Raw genomic sequence first — 9,737 nt, 5'->3', positions numbered from 1 at the left:
CTACTGTCTTGCCACAGTGGAGCTCTCTTGGAAAGCAGGAGAGCACATCTGCGGCTCACTCTGCTGGCTGCAGTCAGGGAACAAAGACCAATCAGAGCTTCATACTCTACCTCTGTCCATGCCAGGTCAGGCCCACAGCTGATCTCGCTGCACGCCACAGCCATCAGCGTAGGTGTGACAAGCTGGAACTGAAAAGAAACACACTTTTATTTTCTCTGTTCACATCTCTGCTGTGCTCCCTACAGCTGTCGGGCACACTCACACAGCCCAAGCACGCCTGCTGGTGTCCCTGGTGATGCTGTGCAGCTCTGCACAAGCTGGGGCTGGGACTCTTTGCCTAAGGGATTGCTTTCCATAAAACCAGCTGGTCACAGCACCACAGACAGCATCCTTCTGAGGGCTGAGCTGCAGAGCACGTGGAGAAAACCCACACGTGACCAGCGTCCCATCAAAGCTGGATGAGGCTGTGTTACTAAACACGGGGCGTCACGGGCTGCTAAAGCATGTGGGGGGACAAAGCATGGCAGGTACCTGGCAAGAGATCAGAACGAGGGAGAGAAATCTCACGAATCCGCAGCCGTTCCTTGTCACTTTGCTCTGATCTTCCACGAGCAAAAGCTGCAGCAGGGAAGCAGGCAGAGGGTGGAGAGAGGAGAGAGAAAGAGCAGGTCAGTTTGCTTCCACGGTTTAGCAAAGACTACAAGGGAAAAACCAAAATCTGCCGTCCCTCAACTTAAAAACTTAAGTTTTCAACTTAAAACCATTTCCCCTTGTTCTGCTGTTATCTACCCTTTCAAAGAGGTGATTCCCCTCCTCTTTTTAGGCTCCCTTTAGGTACTGAAGGCTGCAATGAGGTCACCCCACTGCCTTCTTTTCTCCAGGCTGAACAAGCCCAGCTCCCTCAGCCTGTCTTTGCAGGGGAGGTGCTCCAGTCCCCTGATCATCTCTGTGGCTCGCCTCTGGACCCTCTCCAACAGCTCCCTGTCTTTCTGGACACTGTACTGCAGCTGGGGCCTCACAAGAGCAGAGCAGGGGGGGACGATCACCTCCCTGTCCCTCATGGCCACCCCTCTGCTGATGGAGATAATGTGATCCTATGAGCTCCGCCAGCCAGCAGTTCTCAGCACTCACTGTCCCCCCGTCTCTCCCACACTGTCTCAGCTTACCTACAAGGTGCTGCACAGGACGGTGTGAAGACAAAGGTACGCAGTCGGTGCACAAGTGCAACAAGCGAGCTGCTCAGTCAGAGCTCCAGCGCTCCAATGAAGGGACGCAGCACGCACTGCTCCTCCCCTCATTCTAGCCCTTATGACATCACTGAGGGCCACCAGGCTGCTCCACCACGACGGACAGGGTGGGGAGGCAAGACCAGTCACAAGGGCAGAAGATTCCAACAGCCCAGCCCAACGTTCTGGAATCAGGGGCTGCTTGGAATTCTACCCCAGCCAAATCCTGGAGAAGCTGGCACGGGGTCGTCATGACCAAAGCGCAGGACCTGGCGCTTGCTCTTGTTGAGCCTCGCACAACTGGCCTCAGTGCATCCCTCTGGAGGGCCTTCCTGCCCTCAGCCAGATGGACGCTTCCTCCCAGCAGCGTACCTTGCAGTGCTGGGCCCATGTCAAATCCACACTAGAGTGGGTTTTGTTACATTCAAGGGCATGTTGCAGCACCCATCTATTTCACCTGGAAGGAAATAAAGCAGGAGATGGGAGAAACACAGAACTGCTGCCAGACTGCTTTATCCCTTTCTCAGCCCAACTTCCCTTGCCTCATCCCCTACCCCAACTCCTGGATGATGCCCACGGGCTGATAGTTGGATCTCAAGTCCATAGGACTCCTTTCACAGGGCTCCATCAAAAAGGCTGTCACACTTGTTCCGTACACTCACACTGACCCAGCAGTGGTATCACAGTCACTTAACACACACACAACAACCAAACCCCGAGCATGCACATCCCTTCCTGCGTGACTGCAGCCCACAGCTCCCCTTCACACCTCCGTGGATCTCTGGTGTTTTACACTGATGCAGCCTCGCTGCAGCTCCGTGGCTGTCACACAAGGCCTGCAGGACCTCTTTCTCTGCAAACCCCGTCTGCAGGCATTGGTTCACGAGGTTCACCTCCTGCCCTCCTGAGCAAAAACAAGCACTAAGAACAAGAGCAAAGCACGCTGGACTCGACCTGGCTGGATCCCCAACCCTCAGTCCTGTCAGTCGTACCCTGGTGTGGAGACTCATCCCCAAAGCCTGGCTGGACATCAGCACAGGCATCGTTCTTCAAACGCCCCATCCAAGCAGCAAGGGATCAAAGCGTTGGCACAGCTGAAACAGAAATGCTGTGTGAGTTTCCTGTTAGCACTGAGCAGGAACAAATCTACCGCTGAGCAGCAGGATGTGAGACAAGCAGCAGAAGACACCCAACCTGCAGAACCAGCTCGTTTGGGGTCGGTCCAGATGTTTGTCTGCTCCCTTCCCTGGCCCAGGCCAAGCTTGTGAGCTGCTCCTCCTTGGTGCAGGGGGAAATGGTGCAGATGCCATGTGGTCGCTATGCACAGCATGCCTTGAACTTGCTTTTCCTCTCTCCATCTTCCATTAGTAAACAGCATCTCCAGCCTCCAGAGATCACTGAGTCCAACCCCTGCACAACAGTGAAAAAAAAGATATGATAAGGGGTACTTAAAGCACAGCATCTGTAATCAGATCAGACTCCTGCACTGTGAAGACTTCCATGAGTATTCCTGCACAGTGCATCACTTAGTCTCTCTTTAGCCTTGTGTTCATGGTTTTCCTGTAAGAGCTTGTCTAAACACTGCCTATAATCGTGGTTATGCTAGAATAACCTCTTGGTGCAGCAGGATGTCTGGAGCCCAAGTGCAGAGTCTCAGTGTTGCAAAGCCTTGAAGAGGTGCACCGTATGTGCTGGGGCTGATGACACAGACACTGGAGCAAGGCCAGTGTGATGTTAGAAACTTGACCAGCAGCTGATCTGTTGTCAGCCATTTCTGGACACAAACGGGATCTGGTCGACTTAGGACATGACCTTTGGGCTGGAGAGCAACTCCCCGAGGAATCACACAGCCACTGCAGACCGTTGGCAAGAACCCCATACCAAAACAGCTCATCTGCAATCAGTTTTTAATCTGTGCAGCAGTGATTGGAACAGGCGCACGCTCTCTGCAATTGCAGGAATGTTCACAAGTGGAATGTACATCACCTGTGTGCTCCAGCTCTTCTGTGTGCATGCTAGGAGCAGTGATCCCCCTGCACCCAGGGCTGCAATAAAGTCCTGTGGGCTTTCTGACCTGCCAACCAGCAGCCCAGGCTGCCCAGAGCCACATCCAGCCTGGCCTTGGATGCCTGCAGGGATGGGGCATCCACAGCCTCCCTGGGCAACCTGTTCCAGTGCCTCACCACCCTCTGGCTGAAAAACTTCCTCCTCACATCCAACCTCAACCTCAACACCCCCCGTCTCAGTTTAAAGCCATTCCCCACTTGTCCCATCACTGTCCACCCTCCAAAACAAAACACCTCGGCTGTTCAACACTGAAAGAGCAAAATAACCCACAGCTCTTACTTCCACTGTATGCAGTTAATTCCAAACTTAAGGTCACAGGTTAATTACTCATGTGATCCTTCCTGACAGAAGAACTACTCGTAGTGATGTGTAGGAGTAAGGAACAGTTTGAAAAGGTCATGGACATATTAGAACTTGCAGCATTCATCTTAATAGATGCCTACATTGCAAAGCATTTTGTAAAACACACGTTACAAGTACTGTGCATTGGATTACACTATATCAAACTCTAAGTAACAATACAGGTTGCTTTTAAATCTACACTTGCATGTTTTCTTCCAACTCCTTGATAAAATTCCTTACTACCTTCAGTTTTATAGCCAAAGCAGTGTTTGAGCTGGTAATGTACTCTTGAACAGCACTGCTGCCTTTAGCATTTGTATGTTTAGATCTGAAAAGAGAATTTGGTCATTATTTCATGATGAGAGAATCTTATATGACAAAACAGAATTACAAAAATCTGACAATACTGTAAAATGCCAGCGTAAGAATGTGGCTTTGATTTTTTTTTTTTCTTCTTTTTTCTTTTTCTTTTTCTTTCTTTCTTTTTTTTTTTTTTTTTTTTTTTAATGGTGAGTGTACCATTAATTCAAGACAAGAATTTTGTTTGTAAGTCGATCTCTATAACTGTTCTTGGCATCATTCTGTAGGATGAACTAGATACATGGAATTTGGCACTGGCTCCCCAGGGCAGTGGTTTGGCACTGAGCTGACAAAGGCCAAAGAGCATTTGCACAATGCTCTCAGACACAGGGCTTGACCCATAGGAGGTCCGGTGTGGAACCAGGAGGTGGAATACATGATCCTCGAGGTCCCTTCCAAATAAAGATATTCCATGATCCTCTAATACTTATATTCCCAAGTCCTGTACGCAGTGCTCAGGTGCTTAATTGAAAGGTTCCATGAAACAGTGAGGTATCTATGTCCCTTTACCACTCAGTTATTCAATTTGCCACATGGATCTTTTATCCAGTCACATTAAAAAAACACTCAAAGTATTTCCTTCAGTCTTCCATTCTGATAGAGCTTTCTGGAGCAAATAAAGAGTTGCACCTCAGAATGTCCACACCTCCCTTCCTGCACCCTGCATACTTTTTTCATTGTACTGTGATTACGTACCATTCTATTGTCACCCTCATTCTGTCATTATCTAGGCAGTTTACTGCCATTAAATTTTCCAGCAACAGATGCCCACAAGTACAGCCAGCCTGGACTTATTTCCAATACTTATCTTTGTCCTGATGTCCTTGTAGGAGGTGGGACATTTCTCCATCTCAGCAGAATAGGGCAGGTGGGGTCAAAGCTGATGGCACACTCCTCTATTTTTCAGGCACTCAAAGACAAAGGGAACAAGAAAACCAGATGTGTTTCCCTGCCCATGGCAAACACCAGCCTTTCCATCCTTACAGTCCTTCCTGCCATCAGCAGAGATATTTTGCTTTCTTGTGCCACTTCATCCCTTTAGCATCTGGCATTCTAACAAAAAAGTACATACAAGGAGTTTTAATATTTTCATATTAAATGTCAGAATTAGAACCATTATGTTTACCAAATATTTTAAACATTCAACCCAGTGAGAAGTGAATTGATTTAGCATTCAGATAAGAACTTGTAAAGTCAGTAAAAAGTGCTGCTTTCATAAACTATAGTCTCATTGTCAAGCCTTGCACTGTCTCAGCAGATTATTACAGAATGTTCATAAGCAGGAATTAAGAGATGCGTCTGAATTGATAACAACAACGAATAATTAAGAAAGCTTGACTGCAGTCTGCTTGAGGATTCCAGTCTGAAGTGTGTTCCACCTGATGACAACTGGGAATGTCTTTCTCTCACCATTAGAACCATTGCACCTCTGACTAAACACATAGCTAATCACCACTGAAAACCTAGGTGCAATTTCTGCAGTGCACAGACCAACTGCATGTTGATTAACATTCAGAGAGATTGTGCAGGTGTCCTTTTAGGAACTGGCCTACAGTATGCTAAGAGGGATGGATGTGGGGACATGAGGATAACGTGCCCTCTGCCTGTTAAGACAGCCCCAGCAGAGCAGGTCAGCAGGCTGAAGAGCTGAGTGGGTCACCAGGGCTCAGAGACTTCACTCGGCCATCTGCAAGTTGAGGGACTTCAGCCCAAGCTGCCCTTTTCCATGCAGGCAAGGAGGCCAAGAGAAGGTGGATCGGCACGGTTCTGGTGCAGACAGGGGCTGCAGTGTGAGCAGGCCTACACAGACAAGGCTGTGCCCACACAGAGTGACAGCAGCTTTCGCTGTGAGCAGATTCCCAGGGGGCCTGAGCCATGGCAGTTCTTGATGGCAGCATGTTCCAATCAGCCCCGGAAGTCTTCTCTGGACGTCTGTCGCATTCTGGAATCCACACTGAGGACGCAGTCGCTGTGTCAGAGCAGCTGGCAGAGTCACGGGGAACCGTGACGTAGTTGGCCCAGGGAGCAACAACAAGGCCTGCACTGCTCAGCCAGCCCAGGCCAAAGGGGAGCACGAGAGAGAGCAGAGGAGAGAGGGGGGGAAAGAGGGCCAGGAAGGAAAGGCCTGTGCCTGAATGGACGTGTAGCAGCAGCTGCTGACAGCAAACTCGGTGATGGCAGGGGCACAGCAGAGCAGTGCAATGCTGGCAGCTTCCTGTGTCTTTCACACAGGCACTGCAGACATGGCCAGCACTGGGAGATCAGCAGAACTGCTGCACACCTCTGCCAGCCCAGGCCAGAGGAGTGCAGAACAGTGAGCTGCTGCTGAGGGGAGAGAGGATGGCCTGAGAGCTGACCTGAGAGGCAGGGCTGGCTGTGTTACAGCAGCCTCTGTGTCCTCCTCCTGTGTCTGTGAGGGCCAGAGGGCCAGAAGAGAACATGCCCAGACAACGAAGCCCTGCTGTCCTCTGCTGCTCAGCTGGAGAGATGTTCCGCCTTCCTGAAGGACGCTGATCCAAAGGGAAGGAATCAAAGGAAGTCCAGGCTGGCTGTCCTTGTGGGCATCAGCTGCTGGCAGCTGCCTCTGTGCTGCCATGGGCAGGGCACAGCACACACAGTGTTTGCAGTTCCCTGTGTGACACTGGCCCTGGTGACCTGACAGCCAGAGGGAGACAAGAGAAAGAGCTGCCTCCCTCTGCCAGATGAGGCAAAGGTGAGAATCCCAGAATCACAGCATGGCCCGGGTTGGAAAGGAGCTCAAGGTTCATGAATCTCCAACCCTTGGCTCTCCAAGGGTGCACAGGGGGCTTTGTTCTCCCTGTGGTGCAGCTTCAGTGCCAACTCACAGCTGAGCTGGTTGGCACACTGTGACAGCCTGCCGCTCTGAAGCTCTTGGGGCAGTGCTCAGTTCTTTCTGAAGTACTCTGGAAAATGCTGCTTCTCCTTCACCAAGTCTGTTTCCAGACAGACGTCTTTTTCTCCTCTGTACACACAAACAGTATCTTGGTAACTCCCTGGCACAGTGCTCAGAAGTGATACTTCTGGAAGCACGTCAGAGAAAAGTGGCCTTGTCCCAGTGGACTTTCAGAGCAGATGAGAACAAGTCTTGGTTGACGGCTTTCTTCTGCTTCTGGAACTGCACAGGCAGGTTGTGTGTTGTCATACTTTATGCCAGAGTGCCAAACTGAAGCAGTTTCTGCAACCTCTTTTTTTCATACTTGTCACTCTTTGCTGAGACCTTAACTTAGTCATTTTTAATGCGCTCTCATCTAAACTACTGTGTCCTCCAGTGTCAGTGTTGTATGAATCAGGACTGTGGGATTTCATCAGTGAAAGGATTCTGCTCTAATGACTGTCATTCTAAAGCTGATATTGTTTCTACCGCATCAGGCTTGCATGAAGCATCTTTGATCAACAGAGAAATCAGAAAAATTGCTTTTCCTATTGCAGTTTCCTTTTAACTAGTGATGAAAGCTGTCAGTTTATTTCTGGCACCAGAAATCCTGGGATGCAACCAGGTTAGATAAGAAGTGAAACTGAGTCAACAGTAAGGGAACACAGATGAGATAGCATCACACAGCTCTGGAAAAGATGTTCCAGCTCTGTGTCTACCTACACCTTCAGGAGATGAAAAGTACTGGCTTACTGAGGTGTCCTGGGTTGCAGGTTCTGTTAATCTCCATTTTTGGAAGAGCTGCTTGCAATAAATACCTTGTAAGGTGAATGAGCTTGATAGAAGTAGGGTGTGAAAGAGATGGATTTGCTGTTTCCCTGAAGGTGCAGGAGAATTGCTGTGCCTACAGTCAGTAAACAAGGCAGAAATCACTGTGTTCCTCAGAATGAAAAACAAAAGAATAAAAATCTTTTTGGGAGTGACAGCACGCCTGAATGAAGCACAAATCTAAACATTTAAAATAAGGGCTAGTGTCAAAGGGACTTGCAGTATTTCTCGTGAAGAAATATTTGATGCTTCTTTAGGAAAGTCATCATAACAAAAGTGTACTGATGTCTTTGCTGAGGATTTCCTTGGTTCCAGCCTGAAGGTGTGCGCAGGCATGAGCAGGCAGTGCTGAGCTGCAGGTGAGTGACTGTGTCCCACAGCAGGAAACCCGTGGGTGTCTTCAGGGGTTTGAAATGGGCAGAGCTGTAAAACCTGCAGGCTTTCACTGAAATTGTCCTCTGCTTTATTTTGTAATCTTAGTTTCACCAATGCTTTCCAATATAATTTTCGTATGAATGCAGATACATGGGATAGGATTTAAAGTTTTTATGGTGCTGCTGTATAATTTTCTGTAGTCATCATAAGCCAATAAAAAAAAAATAAATGGTAATCAGGCAATCTATTAACAACCTGTGGCACGTGTCAAAACAATGAAGTTCCTTGCAGGAAGACAATATTGCTATACAATAATGTGGCTATCCAAAACTGTTAATTATACTTGATGAGCTGGAGATAAACCTGAAATGCGGGACTTTGATCTTAGCCAAGAATAATAAACCTTATTATCATTCTTAAATTGGCAGCTGCTATCAAAAGCCTGTGTCTTATTTCCCTTTTAGTAACACTGGCTAAATCAGAGAAAGTGATAAAAGAATTTCATGATTGCAGCTTAGGGATTCTTTCCCACTTGACCAGAAGTAATCAATGTCCAAAAATGTCTGTAAATACTTTTTCTATATTATTTTGCCAGAAGTATTGATATTTGAGATGAATGGCAAAACCATTTTGCGTACATAGATAAGCAATGCAAATTTCCTGGATTGTTTTAGAGAAAAAAGCTCTGGTTATCAGATGGTTTCCATGCAGAAATAAGATTTACAGAAAAAAATCTCATTATTATTATTCATGCATGAATAAGTTCAAAAAAGAGATGTGGGGGATGTTGTTTCAATTCCAGGTAATTGTAGGAAGGACTGTCAGGATGGAAAGGCTGGTGTCTGCCATGGGCAAAGAAACACTTCTGGTTTTCATGTTCCCTTTCTCTTTGAGTGCAAGAGGCCACGAGGAGAGTGTGCCCTAAACTTGGACCCTTTTTGACCATTGCAGCTGAGATGGAGAAATGACCCACCTTCTAGAAGGACATCAGGACAAAGAGATATAATGAAAATAAGTCCAGGCTGGCTGTCCTTGTGGGCATCAGCTGCTGGCATCTGCATTGCTGCTGCCATTAGCATGGCACAGCAGGTAAAAGATTGCTTTTCCTTGTGTGACACAGGAGCTCTTGACTTGAAATCTAGAGGGATGCAATAGAAAGAGCTGCAAACTCTGCCAGACATGGCAAAGGTGAGTGGGATGTTGTTTCAATTTAGTGCTGATGTCAGGAAGGACTGTAAGGATGGAAAGTCTGGTGTTTGCCATGGGCAGGGAAACACATCTGGTTTTCATCTTCTCTTTGTGTGCCAGAAAAAGAAGAGAGTGTGCCCTAACATTGGACCCCTCCTGCCCTCTTCTGCTGAGATGGTGAAATGTTCCAGCTTGTAGAAGGACATCAGGACAAAGATATGTAATGAAAATAAGTCCAGGCTGGCTGTCCTTGTGGACATCAGCTGCTGGCATCTGCATTGCTGCTGCCATGAGCATGGCAAAGCAGGTAAAAGATTGCTTTTCCTTGTGTGACACAGGAGCTCTTGACTTGACAGCTAGAGGGATGTAATAGAAAGAGCTGCAACCTCTGCCAGACATGGCAAAGGTGAGTGGGATGTTGTTTCAATTAGTGCTGATGTTAGGAAGACTGTAAGGAT

Source organism: Phasianus colchicus, chromosome Z (assembly GCF_987193195.1).
Source record: "Phasianus colchicus chromosome Z, bPhaCol1.hap1.1, whole genome shotgun sequence".
In the NCBI taxonomy this organism is placed as follows: domain Eukaryota; kingdom Metazoa; phylum Chordata; class Aves; order Galliformes; family Phasianidae; genus Phasianus; species Phasianus colchicus.
This window is presented reverse-complemented; position numbering follows the sequence as displayed.